This window comes from Carcharodon carcharias, chromosome 4 (genome assembly GCF_017639515.1).
Source record: "Carcharodon carcharias isolate sCarCar2 chromosome 4, sCarCar2.pri, whole genome shotgun sequence".
Classification (NCBI taxonomy): Eukaryota; Metazoa; Chordata; class Chondrichthyes; order Lamniformes; family Lamnidae; genus Carcharodon; species Carcharodon carcharias.
Genome location: NC_054470.1, coordinates 81,709,681 through 81,724,928, shown reverse-complemented (window position 1 = coordinate 81,724,928; position 15,248 = coordinate 81,709,681).

The window sequence follows — 15,248 nt, the reverse complement described above, 5'->3', positions numbered from 1 at the left end:
AAAATCACTTCAACGGCAAGGCTGCACCTGCTCCCCCTCACAATCACCTCAACAGCAAGGCTGCACCTGCCCCCCCTCACAATCACCTCAACGGCAAGGCTGCACCTGCTCCCCCTCACAATTACCTCACTGGTAAGTCTGGATCTGCCCCCCTCACAATCACCTCAATAGCAAGGCTTCACCTGCCCCCCCCTCACAATCACCACAACGGCAGGGCTGCACCTGCTCCCCCTCACAATCACCTCAATGGCAAGGCTGCACCTGTACACACCCCCCTCACAATCACCTCAATGGTATGGTGAACCCGCCCCCCCTCACAATCACCTCAACAGCAAGGCAGCACCTGCTCCCCCTCACAATCACCTCAATGGCAAGGCTGCACATGCCCTCCCTCACAATCACCTCAACAGCAAGGCTGCACCTGCCCTCCCTCACAATCACCTCAACAGCAAGGCTGCACCTGCCCTCCCTCACAATCACCTCAACGGCAAGGCTGCACCTGCCCCCCCTCACAATCACCTCAACAGCAAGGCAGCACCTGCTCCCCCTCACAATCACCTCAATGGCAAGGCTGCACCTGCCCTCCCTCACAATCACCTCAACAGCAAGGCTGCACCTGCCCTCCCTCACAATCACCTCAACAGCAAGGCTGCGCCTGCTCCCCTCACAATCACCTCAACAGCAAGGCTGCACCTGCACCCCTCACAATCACCTCAACAGCAAGGCTGCGCCCGCCCTCCCTCACAATCACCTCAATGGTAAGGCTGCGCCTGCCCCCCCTCACACTCACCTCAACAGCAAGGCTGCACCTGTACACACCCCCCTCACAATCACCTCAATGGTATGCTGCACCCGCTCCTCCTCACAATCACCTCAACGGCAAGGCTGCACCTGCCCCCCCCTCACAATCACCTCAACAGCAAGGCAGCACCTGCTCCCCCTCACAATCACCTCAATGGCAAGGCAGAACCTGCCATCCCTCACAATCACCTCAACAGCAAGGCTGCACCTGCCCTCCCTCACAATCACCTCAACAGCAAGGCTGCACCTGCCCTCCCTCACAATCACCTCAACAGCAAGGCTGCACCTGCCCTCCCTCACAATCACCTCAACAGCAAGGCTGCGCCTGCTCCCCTCACAATCACGTCAACAGCAAGGCTGCACCTGCCCCCCTCACAATCACCTCAACAGCAAGGCTGCGCCCGCCCTCCCTCACAATCACCTCAATGGTAAGGCTGCGCCTGCCCCCCCTCACACTCACCTCAACAGCAAGGCTGCACCTGCACCCCCTCACAATCACCTCAACAGCAAGGCTGCACCTGCACCCCCTCACAATCACCTCAACGGCAAGGCTGCACCTGCACCCCCTCACAATCACCTCAACAGCAAGGCTGCACCAGCCCTCCCTCACAATCACCTCAACAGTAAGTCTGCGCCTGCTCCCCCTCACAATCACCTCAACGGCAAGGCTGCACCTGCCCCCCCTCACAATCACTTCAACGGCAAGGCTGCACCTTCTCCCCCTCACAATCACCTCAATGGTATGGCTGCACCTGCCCCCCCTCACAATCACCTCAATGACAAGGCTGCACCTGCCCTCCCTCACAATAACCTCAACAGAAAGGCTGCACCTGCCCCCCTTCACAATCACCTCAACGGCAAGGCTGCAACTGCCCTCCCTCGCAATCACCTCAACAGCAAGGCTGCACCTGCCCTCCCTCACAATCACCTCAACAGCAAGGCAGCACCTGCTCCCCCTCACAATCACCTCATTGGCAAGGCTGCACCTGCTCCCCCTCACAATCACCTCAATGGCAGGGCTGCACCTGCCCTCCCTCACAATCACCTCAACAGCAAGGCTGCACCTGCGCTCCCTCACAATCACCTCAACAGCAAGGCTGCACCTGCCCTTCCTCACAATAACCTCAACAGCAAGGCTGCGCCCGCCCTCCCTCACAATCACCTCAATGGTATGGCTGCACCTGCTCCCCCTCACAATGACCTCAACAGCAAGGCTGCACCTGCTCCCCCTCACAATCACCTCAACAGCAAGGCTGCACCTGCACCCCCTCACAATCACCTCAACGGCAAGGCTGCACCTGCCCTCCCTCACAATCACTTCAACGGCAAGGCTGCACCTGCCCCCCCCACACAATCACCTCAACGGCAAGGCTGCGCCCGCCCTCCCTCACAATCACCTCAATGGTAAGGCTGCACCTGCACCCCCTCACAATCACCTCAACAGCAAGGCTGCACCTGCACCCCCTCACAATCACCTCAACGGCATTCTGCAACTGCCCACTCCCCCCTCACAAACACCTCAACGGCAAGGCTGCACCTGTCCTCCCTCACAATCACCTCAATGGTATGGCTGCACCTGCCCCCCCTCACAATCACCTCAATGACAGGGCTTCACCTGCCCTCCCTCACAATCACCTCAACGGCAAGGCTGCACCTGCACCCCCTCACAATCACCTCAACAGCAAGGCTGCACCTGCACCCCCTCACAATCACCTCAACGGCAAGGCTGCACCTGCCCACTCCCCCCTCACAAACACCTCAACGGCAAGGCTGCACCTGTCCTCCCTCACAATCACCTCAATGGTATGGCTGCACCTGCCCCCCCTCACAATCACCTCAATGACAGGGCTTCACCTGCCCTCCCTCACAATCACTTCAACGGCAAGGCTGCACCTGTACACACCCCCCTCACAATCACCTCAATGGCAAGGCTGCACCTCCCCTCCCTCACAATCACCTCAACAGCAAGCTGGCACCTGCCCCCCTCATAATCACCTCAACAGCAAGGCTGCACCTGCCCTCCCTCACAATCACCTGAACAGCAAGGCTGCACCAGCCCTCCCTCACAATCACCTCAACAGTAAGTGTGCGCCTGCTCCCCCTCACAATCACCTCAACGGCAAGGCTGCACCTGCCCCCCCTCACAATCACTTCAACGGCAAGGCTGCACCTGCTCCCCCTCACAATCACCTCAACAGCAAGGCTGCACCTGCACCCCCTCACAATCACCTCAACGGGAAGGCTGCACCTGCCCACTCCCCCCTCACAATCACCTCAACAGCAAGGCTGCACCTGCCCCCCCTCACAATCACCTCAACGGCAAGGCTGCACCTGTCCTCCCTCACAATCACCTCAATGGTATGGCTGCACCTGCCCCCCCTCACAATCACCTCAACGGCAAGGCTGCACCTGCCCCCCTCACAATCACCTCAATGGTATGGCTGCACCTGCCCCCCCTCACAATCACCTCAACATCAAGGCTGCACCTGCCCCCCCTCACAAACACCTCAACAGCAAGGCTGCAACTGCCCCCCATCATATCACATCAACGGCAAGGCAGCACCTGCTCCCCCTCACAATCACCTCAATGGCAATGTTGCACCTGCTTCCCCTCACAATCACCTCAACGGCAAGGCTGCACCTGCTCCCCCTCACAATCACCTCAATGGAATGGCTGCACCTGTACCCACCCCCCTCACAATCACCTCAACGGCAAGGCTGCACCTGCCCTCCCTCACAATCACCTCAACGACAAAGCTGCACCAGCCCCCCCTCACAATCACCTCAACGGCAAGGCTGCACCTGCCCTCCCTCACAATCACCTCAACGACAAGGCTGCGCCTGCCCTCCCTCACAATCACCTCAACAGCAAGGCTGCGCCTGCCCTCCCTCACAATCACCTCAATGGTATGGCTGCACCTGCCCCCCTCACAATCACCTCAATGGCAGGTCTGAACCTGCCCCCCGTCACAATCACCTCAATGGTATGGCTGCACCTGCTCCCTCTCACAATCACCTCAACGGCAAGGCTGCACCTGCCCCCCCCCTCACAATCACCTCAACGGCAATGCTGCACCTGACCCCCTCACAATCACCTCAGCAGCAAGGCTGCACCTGACCCCCTCACAATCACCTCAACGGCAAGGCTGCACCTGACCCCCTCACAATCACCTCAACAGCAAGGCTGCACCTGCCCCCCATCATATCACCTCAACGGCAAGGCTGCACCTGCCCACCCCCCTTCACAATCACCTCAACGGCAGGGCTGCAGCTGCCCTCCCTCACAATCACCTCAACAGCAAGGCTGCAACTGCCCACCCCCCTTCACAATCACCTCAATGGCAAGGCTGCACCTGCCCCCCCCTCATATCACCTCAATGGTAAGGCCGTCCTGCCCCCCCCCCCTTACAATCACCTCAATGGCAAGGCTGCACCTGCCCCCCCCTCATATCACCTCAATGGTAAGGCCGTCCTGCCCCCCCCCCCCTTACAATCACCTCAACAGCAAGGCTGCACCTGCCCCCCCCCCCACAATCACCTCAATGGCAAGGCTGCACCTGCTCCCCCCTCACAATCACCTCAACAGCAAGGCTGCACCTGCCCAACCCCCCTCACAATCACCTCAACAGCAAGGCTGCACCTGCCCTCCCTCACAATCACCTCAACAGCAAGGCTGCACCTGCTCCCCCTCACAATCACCTCAATGGCAGGGCTGCACCTGCCCCCCCTCACAATCACCTCAACAGCAAGGCTGCACCTGCCCCCCCTCACAATCACCTCAACAGCAAGGCTGCACCCGCCCCTCCTCACAATCACCTCAACGGCAAGGCTGCACCTGCTCCCCCTCACAATTACCTCACTGGTATGGCTGCAGCTGCCCTCCCTCACAATCACCTCAATGGCAAGGCTTCACCTGCCCCCCCCCCCTCACAATCACCTCAATGGCAGGGCTGCACCTGCTCCCCCTCACAATCACCTCAATGGCAAAGCTGCACCAGCCCCCCCTCACAATCACCTCAACAGCAAGGCTGCACCTGCCCTCCCTCACAATCACCTCAACAGCAAGGCAGCACCTGCCTCCCCTCACAATCACCTCAACAGCAAGGCTGCACCTGCTCCCCCTCACAATCACCTCAATGGCAGGGCTGCACCTGCCCTCCCTCACAATCACCTCAACAGCAAGGCTGCACCTGCCCTCCCTCACAATCACCTCAACAGCAAGGCTGCGCCCGCCCTCCCTCACAATCACCTCAATGGTATGGCTGCACCTGCTCCCCCTCACAATGACCTCAACAGCAATGCTGCACCTGCTCCCCCCTCACAATCACCTCAACAGCAAGGCTGCACCTGCACCCCCTCACAATCACCTCAACGGCAAGGCTGCACCTGCCCACTCCCCCCTCACAAACACCTCAACGGCAAGGCTGCACCTGTCCTCCCTCACAATCACCTCAATGGTATGGCTGCACCTGCCCCCCCTCACAATCACCTCAATGACAGGGCTGCACCTGCCCTCCCTCACAATCACCTCAACGGCAAGGCTGCACCTGTACACACCCCCCTCACAGTCACCTCAATGGCAGGGCTGCACCTGTACACACCCCCCTCACAGTCACCTCAATGGCAAGGCTGCACCTGTACACACCCCCTCACAATCACCTCAACGGCAAGCTTGCACCTGCCCCCCTCACAATCACCTCAACAGCAAGGCTGCACCAGCCCTCCCTCACAATCACCTCAACAGTAAGTCTGCGCCTGCCCTCCCTCACAATCACCTCAACGGCAAGGCTGCGCCCGCCCTCCCTCACAATCACCTCAATGGTATGGCTGCACCTGCTCCCCCTCACAATCACCTCAACAGCAAGGCTGCACCTGCCCCCCCACACAATCACCTCAACGGCAAGGCTGCACCTGCCCTCCCTCACAATCACCTCAACAGCAAGGCTGCGCCTGCCCCCCCTCACAATCACCTCAACAGCAAGGCTGCACCTGCCCCCCCCGCACAATCACCTCAACGGCAAGGCTGCACCTGCTCCCCCTCACAATTACCTCACTGGTATGGCTGCACCTGCCCCCGTCACAATCGCCTCAATAGCAAGGCTTCACCTACCCCCCCCTCACAATCAAATCAACGGCAGGGCTGCACCTGCTCCCCCTCACAATCACCTCAATGGCAAGGCTGCACCTGTACACACCCCCCTCACAATCACCTCAATGGTATGGCTGCACCCGCCCCTCCTCACAATCACCTCAACAGCAAGGCAGCACCTGCTCCCCCTCACAATCACCTCAATGGCAAGGCTGCACCTGCCCTCCCTCACAATCACCTCAACAGCAAGGCTGCACCTGCCCTCCCTCACAATCACCTCAACAGCAAGGCTGCGCCTGCCCTCCCTCACAATCACCTCAACAGCAAGGCTGCACCTGCCCTCCCTCACAATCACTTCAACAGGAAGGCTGCGCCTGCTCCCCTCACAATCACCTCAACAGCAAGGCTGCACCTGCCCCCCCTCACATTCACCTCAACTGCAAGGCTGCTCCCGCCCTCCCTCACAATCACCTCAATGGTAAGGCTGCGCCTGCCCCCCCTCACACTCACCTCAACAGCAAGGCTGCACCTGCACCCCCTCACAATCACCTCAACAGCAAGGCTGCACCTGCACCCCCTCACAATCACCTCAACGGCAAGGCTGCACCTGCCCACTCCCCCCTCACAAACACCTCAACGGCAAGGCTGCACCTGTCCTCCCTCACAATCACCTCAATGGTATGGCTGCACCTGCCCCCCCTCACAATCACCTCAATGACAGGGCTTCACCTGCCCTCCCTCACAATCACCTCAACGGCAAGGCTGCACCTGTACACACCCCCCTCACAATCACCTCAATGGCAAGGCTGCACCTCCCCTCCCTCACAATCACCTCAACAGCAAGCTGTCACCTGCCCCCCTCATAATCACCTCAACAGCAAGGCTGCACCTGCCCTCCCTCACAATCACCTGAACAGCAAGGCTGCACCAGCCCTCCCTCACAATCACCTCAACAGTAAGTGTGCGCCTGCTCCCCCTCACAATCACCTCAACGGCAAGGCTGCACCTGCCCCCCCTCACAATCACTTCAACGGCAAGGCTGCACCTGCTCCCCCTCACAATCACCTCAACAGCAAGGCTGCACCTGCACCCCCTCACAATCACCTCAACGGGAAGGCTGCACCTGCCCACTCCCCCCTCACAATCACCTCAACAGCAAGGCTGCACCTGCCCCCCCTCACAATCACCTCAACGGCAAGGCTGCACCTGTCCTCCCTCACAATCACCTCAATGGTATGGCTGCACCTGCCCCCCCTCACAATCACCTCAACGGCAAGGCTGCACCTGCCCCCCTCACAATCACCTCAATGGTATGGCTGCACCTGCCCCCCCTCACAATCACCTCAACATCAAGGCTGCACCTGCCCCCCCTCACAAACACCTCAACAGCAAGGCTGCAACTGCCCCCCATCATATCACATCAACGGCAAGGCAGCACCTGCTCCCCCTCACAATCACCTCAATGGCAATGTTGCACCTGCTTCCCCTCACAATCACCTCAACGGCAAGGCTGCACCTGCTCCCCCTCACAATCACCTCAATGGAATGGCTGCACCTGTACCCACCCCCCTCACAATCACCTCAACGGCAAGGCTGCACCTGCCCTCCCTCACAATCACCTCAACGACAAAGCTGCACCAGCCCCCCCTCACAATCACCTCAACGGCAAGGCTGCACCTGCCCTCCCTCACAATCACCTCAACGACAAGGCTGCGCCTGCCCTCCCTCACAATCACCTCAACAGCAAGGCTGCACCAGCCCTCCCTCACAATCACCTCAACAGCAAGGCTGCGCCTGCCCTCCCTCACAATCACCTCAATGGCAGGTCTGAACCTGCCCCCCGTCACAATCACCTCAATGGTATGGCTGCACCTGCTCCCTCTCACAATCACCTCAACGGCAAGGCTGCACCTGCACCCCCTCACAATCACCTCAACGGCAAGGCTGCACCTGACCCCCTCACAATCACCGCAACAGCAAGGCTGCACCTGACCCCCTCACAATCACCTCAACGGCAAGGCTGCACCTGCCCCCCTCACAATCACCTCAACAGCAAGGCTGCACCTGCCCCCCATCATATCACCTCAACGGCAAGGCTGCACCTGCCCACCCCCCTTCACAATCACCTCAACGGCAGGGCTGCAGCTGCCCTCCCTCACAATCACCTCAACAGCAAGGCTGCAACTGCCCACCCCCCTTCACAATCACCTCAATGGCAAGGCTGCACCTGCCCCCCCCTCATATCACCTCAATGGTAAGGCCGTCCTGCCCCCCCCCCCTTACAATCACCTCAATGGCAAGGCTGCACCTGCCCCCCCCTCATATCACCTCAATGGTAAGGCCGTCCTGCCCCCCCCCCCCTTACAATCACCTCAACAGCAAGGCTGCACCTGCCCCCCCCCCCCACAATCACCTCAATGGCAAGGCTGCACCTGCTCCCCCCTCACAATCACCTCAACAGCAAGGCTGCACCTGCCCAACCCCCCTCACAATCACCTCAACAGCAAGGCTGCACCTGACCCCCTCACAATCACCTCAACAGCAAGGCTGCACCTGCTCCCCCTCACAATCACCTCAATGGCAGGGCTGCACCTGCCCCCCCTCACAATCACCTCAACAGCAAGGCTGCACCTGCCCCCCCTCACAATCACCTCAACAGCAAGGCTGCACCCGCCCCTCCTCACAATCACCTCAACGGCAAGGCTGCACCTGCTCCCCCTCACAATTACCTCACTGGTATGGCTGCAGCTGCCCTCCCTCACAATCACCTCAATGGCAAGGCTTCACCTGCCCCCCCCCCTCACAATCACCTCAACGGCAGGGCTGCACCTGCTCCCCCTCACAATCACCTCAATGGCAAAGCTGCACCAGCCCCCCCTCACAATCACCTCAACAGCAAGGCAGCACCTGCCTCCCCTCACAATCACCTCAACAGCAAGGCTGCACCTGCTCCCCCTCACAATCACCTCAATGGCAGGGCTGCACCTGCCCTCCCTCACAATCACCTCAACAGCAAGGCTGCACCTGCCCTCCCTCACAATCACCTCAACAGCAAGGCTGCGCCCGCCCTCCCTCACAATCACCTCAATGGTATGGCTGCACCTGCTCCCCCTCACAATGACCTCAACAGCAATGCTGCACCTGCTCCCCCTCACAATCACCTCAACAGCAAGGCTGCACCTGCACCCCCTCACAATCACCTCAACGGCAAGGCTGCACCTGCCCACTCCCCCCTCACAAACACCTCAACGGCAAGGCTGCACCTGTCCTCCCTCACAATCACCTCAATGGTATGGCTGCACCTGCCCCCCCTCACAATCACCTCAATGACAGGGCTGCACCTGCCCTCCCTCACAATCACCTCAACGGCAAGGCTGCACCTGTACACACCCCCCTCACAGTCACCTCAATGGCAGGGCTGCACCTGTACACACCCCCCTCACAGTCACCTCAATGGCAAGGCTGCACCTGTACACACCCCCCTCACAATCACCTCAACGGCAAGCTTGCACCTGCCCCCCTCACAATCACCTCAACAGCAAGGCTGCACCAGCCCTCCCTCACAATCACCTCAACAGTAAGTCTGCGCCTGCCCTCCCTCACAATCACCTCAACGGCAAGGCTGCACCTCCCCTCCCTCACAATCACCTCAACAGCAAGGCTGCACCTGCCCTCCCTCACAATCACCTCCACAGCAAGGCTGCACCTGCCCTCCCTCACAATCACCTCAACGGCAAGGCTGCACCTGTACACACCCCCCTCACAATCACCTCAATGGCAAGGCTGCACCTCCCCTCCCTCACAATCACCTCAACAGCAAGGCTTGCACCTGCCCCCCTCACAATCACCTCAACAGCAAGGCTGCACCTGCCCCCGTCACAATCGCCTCAATAGCAAGGCTTCACCTACCCCCCCCTCCCAATCAAATCAACGGCAGGGCTGCACCTGCTCCCCCTCACAATCACCTCAATGGCAAGGCTGCACCTGTACACACCCCCCTCACAATCACCTCAATGGTATGGCTGCACCCGCCCCTCCTCACAATCACCTCAACGGCAAGGCTGCACCTGCCCCCCCTCATAATCACCTCAACAGCAAGGCAGCACCTGCTCCCCCTCACAATCACCTCAATGGCAAGGCTGCACCTGCCCTCCCTCACAATCACCTCAACAGCAAGGCTGCACCTGCCCTCCCTCACAATCACCTCAACAGCAAGGCTGCGCCTGCCCTCCCTCACAATCACCTCAACAGCAAGGCTGCACCTGCCCTCCCTCACAATCACTTCAACAGGAAGGCTGCGCCTGCTCCCCTCACAATCACCTCAACAGCAAGGCTGCACCTGCCCCCCCACACATTCACCTCAACAGCAAGGCTGCGCCCGCCCTCCCTCACAATCACCTCAATGGTAAGGCTGCGCCTGCCCCCCCTCACACTCACCTCAACAGCAAGGCTGCACCTGCACCCCCTCACAATCACCTCAACAGCAAGGCTGCACCTGCACCCCCTCACAATCACCTCAACGGCAAGGCTGCACCTGCCCACTCCCCCCTCACAAACACCTCAACGGCAAGGCTGCACCTGTCCTCCCTCACAATCACCTCAATGGTATGGCTGCACCTGCCCCCCCTCACAATCACCTCAATGACAGGGCTTCACCTGCCCTCCCTCACAATCACCTCAACGGCAAGGCTGCACCTGTACACACCCCCCTCACAATCACCTCAATGGCAAGGCTGCACCTCCCCTCCCTCACAATCACCTCAACAGCAAGCTGGCACCTGCCCCCCTCATAATCACCTCAACAGCAAGGCTGCACCTGCCCTCCCTCACAATCACCTGAACAGCAAGGCTGCACCAGCCCTCCCTCACAATCACCTCAACAGTAAGTGTGCGCCTGCTCCCCCTCACAATCACCTCAACGGCAAGGCTGCACCTGCCCCCCCTCACAATCACTTCAACGGCAAGGCTGCACCTGCTCCCCCTCACAATCACCTCAACAGCAAGGCTGCACCTGCACCCCCTCACAATCACCTCAACGGGAAGGCTGCACCTGCCCACTCCCCCCTCACAAACACCTCAACAGCAAGGCTGCACCTGCCCCCCCTCACAATCACCTCAACGGCAAGGCTGCACCTCTCCTCCCTCACAATCACCTCAATGGTATGGCTGCACCTGCCCCCCCTCACAATCACCTCAACGGCAAGGCTGCACCTGCCCCCCTCACAATCACCTCAATGGTATGGCTGCACCTGCCCCCCCTCACAATCACCTCAACATCAAGGCTGCACCTGCCCCCCCTCACAAACACCTCAACAGCAAGGCTGCAACTGCCCCCGATCATATCACATCAACGGCAAGGGTGCACCTGCCCACACCCCTTCACAAGCACCTCAACGGCAGGGCTGCACCTGCCCCCCCTCACAAACACCTCAACAGCAAGGCTGCAACTGCCCCCCTTACAATCACCTCAACAGCAAGGCTGCACCTGCCCCCCCCCCCCACAATCACCTCAATGGCAAGGCTGCACCTGCTCCCCCCTCACAATCACCTCAACAGCAAGGCTGCACCTGCCCAACCCCCCTCACAATCACCTCAACAGCAAGGCTGCACCTGCCCTCCCTCACAATCACCTCAACAGCAAGGCTGCACCTGCTCCCCCTCACAATCACCTCAATGGCAGGGCTGCACCTGCCCCCCCTCACAATCACCTCAACGGCAAGGCTGCACCTGCCCCCCCTCACAATCACCTCAACAGCAAGGCTGCACCCGCCCCTCCTCACAATCACCTCAACGGCAAGGCTGCACCTGCTCCCCCTCACAATTACCTCACTGGTATGGCTGCAGCTGCCCTCCCTCACAATCACCTCAATGGCAAGGCTTCACCTGCCCCCCCCCCCCTCACAATCACCTCAACGGCAGGGCTGCACCTGCTCCCCCTCACAATCACCTCAATGGCAAAGCTGCACCAGCCCCCCCTCACAATCACCTCAACAGCAAGGCTGCACCTGCCCTCCCTCACAATCACCTCAACAGCAAGGCAGCACCTGCCTCCCCTCACAATCACCTCAACAGCAAGGCTGCACCTGCTCCCCCTCACAATCACCTCAATGGCAGGGCTGCACCTGCCCTCCCTCACAATCACCTCAACAGCAAGGCTGCACCTGCCCTCCCTCACAATCACCTCAACAGCAAGGCTGCGCCCGCCCTCCCTCACAATCACCTCAATGGTATGGCTGCACCTGCTCCCCCTCACAATGACCTCAACAGCAATGCTGCACCTGCTCCCCCTCACAATCACCTCAACAGCAAGGCTGCACCTGCACCCCCTCACAATCACCTCAACGGCAAGGCTGCACCTGCCCACTCCCCCCTCACAAACACCTCAACGGCAAGGCTGCACCTGTCCTCCCTCACAATCACCTCAATGGTATGGCTGCACCTGCCCCCCCTCACAATCACCTCAATGACAGGGCTGCACCTGCCCTCCCTCACAATCACCTCAACGGCAAGGCTGCACCTGTACACACCCCCCTCACAGTCACCTCAATGGCAGGGATGCACCTGTACACACCCCCCTCACAGTCACCTCAATGGCAAGGCTGCACCTGTACACACCCCCCTCACAATCACCTCAACGGCAAGCTTGCACCTGCCCCCCTCACAATCACCTCAACAGCAAGGCTGCACCAGCCCTCCCTCACAATCACCTCAACAGTAAGTCTGCGCCTGCCCTCCCTCACAATCACCTCAACGGCAAGGCTGCACCTCCCCTCCCTCACAATCACCTCAACAGCAAGGCTGCACCTGCCCTCCCTCACAATCACCTCCACAGCAAGGCTGCACCTGCCCTCCCTCACAATCACCTCAACGGCAAGGCTGCACCTGTACACACCCCCCTCACAATCACCTCAATGGCAAGGCTGCACCTCCCCTCCCTCACAATCACCTCAACAGCAAGGCTTGCACCTGCCCCCCTCACAATCACCTCAACAGCAAGGCTGCACCTGCCCCCCCTCACAATCACCTCAACGGCAAGGCTGCACCTGCCCTGCCTCACAATCACCTCAACGGCAAGGCTGCACCTGCCCCCCCCTCACAATCACCTCAACAGTAAGACTGCGCCTGCCCTCCCTCACAATCACCTCAACAGCAAGGCTGCGCCTGCTCCTCCTCACAATCACCTCAATGGCAAGGCTGCACGTGCCCTCCCTCACAGTCACCTCAACGGCAAGGCTGCACCTGCCCCCCCTCACAATCACCTCAACGTAAGGCTGCACCTGCCCCCCCCTCACAATCACCTCAACAGCAAGGCTCCGCCTGCCCTCCCTCACAATCACCTCAATGGTATGGCTGCACCTGCTCCCTCTCACAATCACCTCAACAGCAAGGCTGCACCTGCCCTCCCTCACAATCACCTCAACAGCAAGGCTGCACCTGCCCCCCCACCCCCCAACTGTTCACTCTCACCCTCAAAAGTCACCTCAGAGGCAAGGCAGCAGTTACTGCAACCTCTCCCCCCCTCCACCCCCCACCCACCCCCACCCCACCACCAACACCAACCCCCCCGACCCCCCAGCGCCACTGAAGCCTGAAAAGCAACAGACAACCCTGCTGAGCTCTGCAGAATGATGCTTTTCACTCACCTCTGGTTCCCCCAAAGTGCTGTCCTCCAAGTGCACATCACTCCTGTGTTGCTGTGAAACACATCAGCATGCTTTCCCACCGACATGGACGGACAATCCAATGGGGGTGCAAGAGCCTGTCAGGGTGGCCTGATAATGATATGTTGATGTATTACATTGAGGTTCCCAATGACTGATGGCAGGAAACACAGCCCACCATCAGAATGGGTAATCGCAATTTGCCTTCCCGCCGTCATGAAACCAATCACACTATATTATCTGCTCATGTGACCTATCAAGCTTGCTGCTAGCGGACATGTAAAATTCCCCCCACTGTTATGTTGGATTTTCCTGTTAAACTTTGTTTCCATTTTACCCTGCCCAGATCCTCTCTCATCCCATTGAAATTAACTCCCTTCCAACTTAGATGTTCTGAGTTAGATTGTTCCTTGCCACTCTCCATTTCTAATCTAAACCTTATGGCAGATTTTTTCTGATGGCACATTTCCCACTGGAGAAGTCAACAGGGAACACATTCCCGCAGATTAGGGTTACCCCAAAGCCATTTAAAGCTCCTTCACTCGGGAGGACTCCGTGCCTTAGAGTGCTGCTGGCCAACCTGATTGCCCAGAAAGTCTGTAGTTCCAGCAGTGCCACTGGAATGGGTGGCTGCGGCTGGGACTGAAAGCAGTTCCCAAAGTCAAAGAGCTGGAGCCCACAGGACACAGGTAAATTTGGGGTCTTTCAGTGAGATGGGGTTGCCCGGGGAATAGGGGTGAGGCAGGTGGGGATCGTTATTTGAAGGGCAGTCAGGGAGGGAACTCAAGGGACCTGGGGGGCCCAGATCTTGGGCAGGGGGTGGGGGGTTGTCTGATCTTGAATGGAGGCCAGTAATGGAGTCATCCCCTCCCACCCAAAGCCCAAGCAGTTTTACCTGCCAGAATTGGGACCCTCAGAATTGAGGCCTGGGCATGAAGTGGCGCTTAAGTAAGCTATTAATTGGCCACTTGAGGGCCTCAATTGGGGCATGGGCCCTAGGTGTGTAGATCGTTGTGGCGGAAGGGTGGGGGGGGCGGGGAGTTGGGGGGCAGCAGGAAGACAACCCAGGGAATTGGGAATTTTACTTGCCTTTCCACTTGCAAACCCACCAATGGGAGCCCACAAAATTCAAATTATGATGATCACTCTTACCCAGATTCTCCCCAGAACATTTGATTCGCTGGAGATAAAAACAAAAACAAAAAAACTGCGGATGCTGGAAATCCAAAACAAAAACAGAATTACCTGGAAAAACTCAGCAGGTCTGGCAGCATCGGCGGAGAAGAAAAGAGTTGACGTTTCGAGTCCTCGTGACCCTTCGACAGAACTTGAGTTCGAGTCCAAGAAAGAGTTGAAATATAAGCTGGTTTAAGGTGTGTGTGGAGTGGGGGGGGGGCGCGGAGAGAGAGAGAGAGAAGTGGAGGGGGTTGGTGTGGTTGTAGGGACAAACAAGCAGTGATAGAAGCAGATCATCAAAAGATGTCACCATTATTGTTGGTGACATCTTTTGATGATCTGCTTCTATCACTGCTTGTTTGTCCCTACAACCACACCAACCCCCTCCACTTCTCTCTCTCTCTCCGCCCCCCCCACACACCTTAAACCAGCTTATATTTCAACTCTTTCTTGGACTCGAACTCAAGTTCTGTCGAAGGGTCATGAGGACTCGAAACGTCAACTCTTTTCTTCTCCGCCGA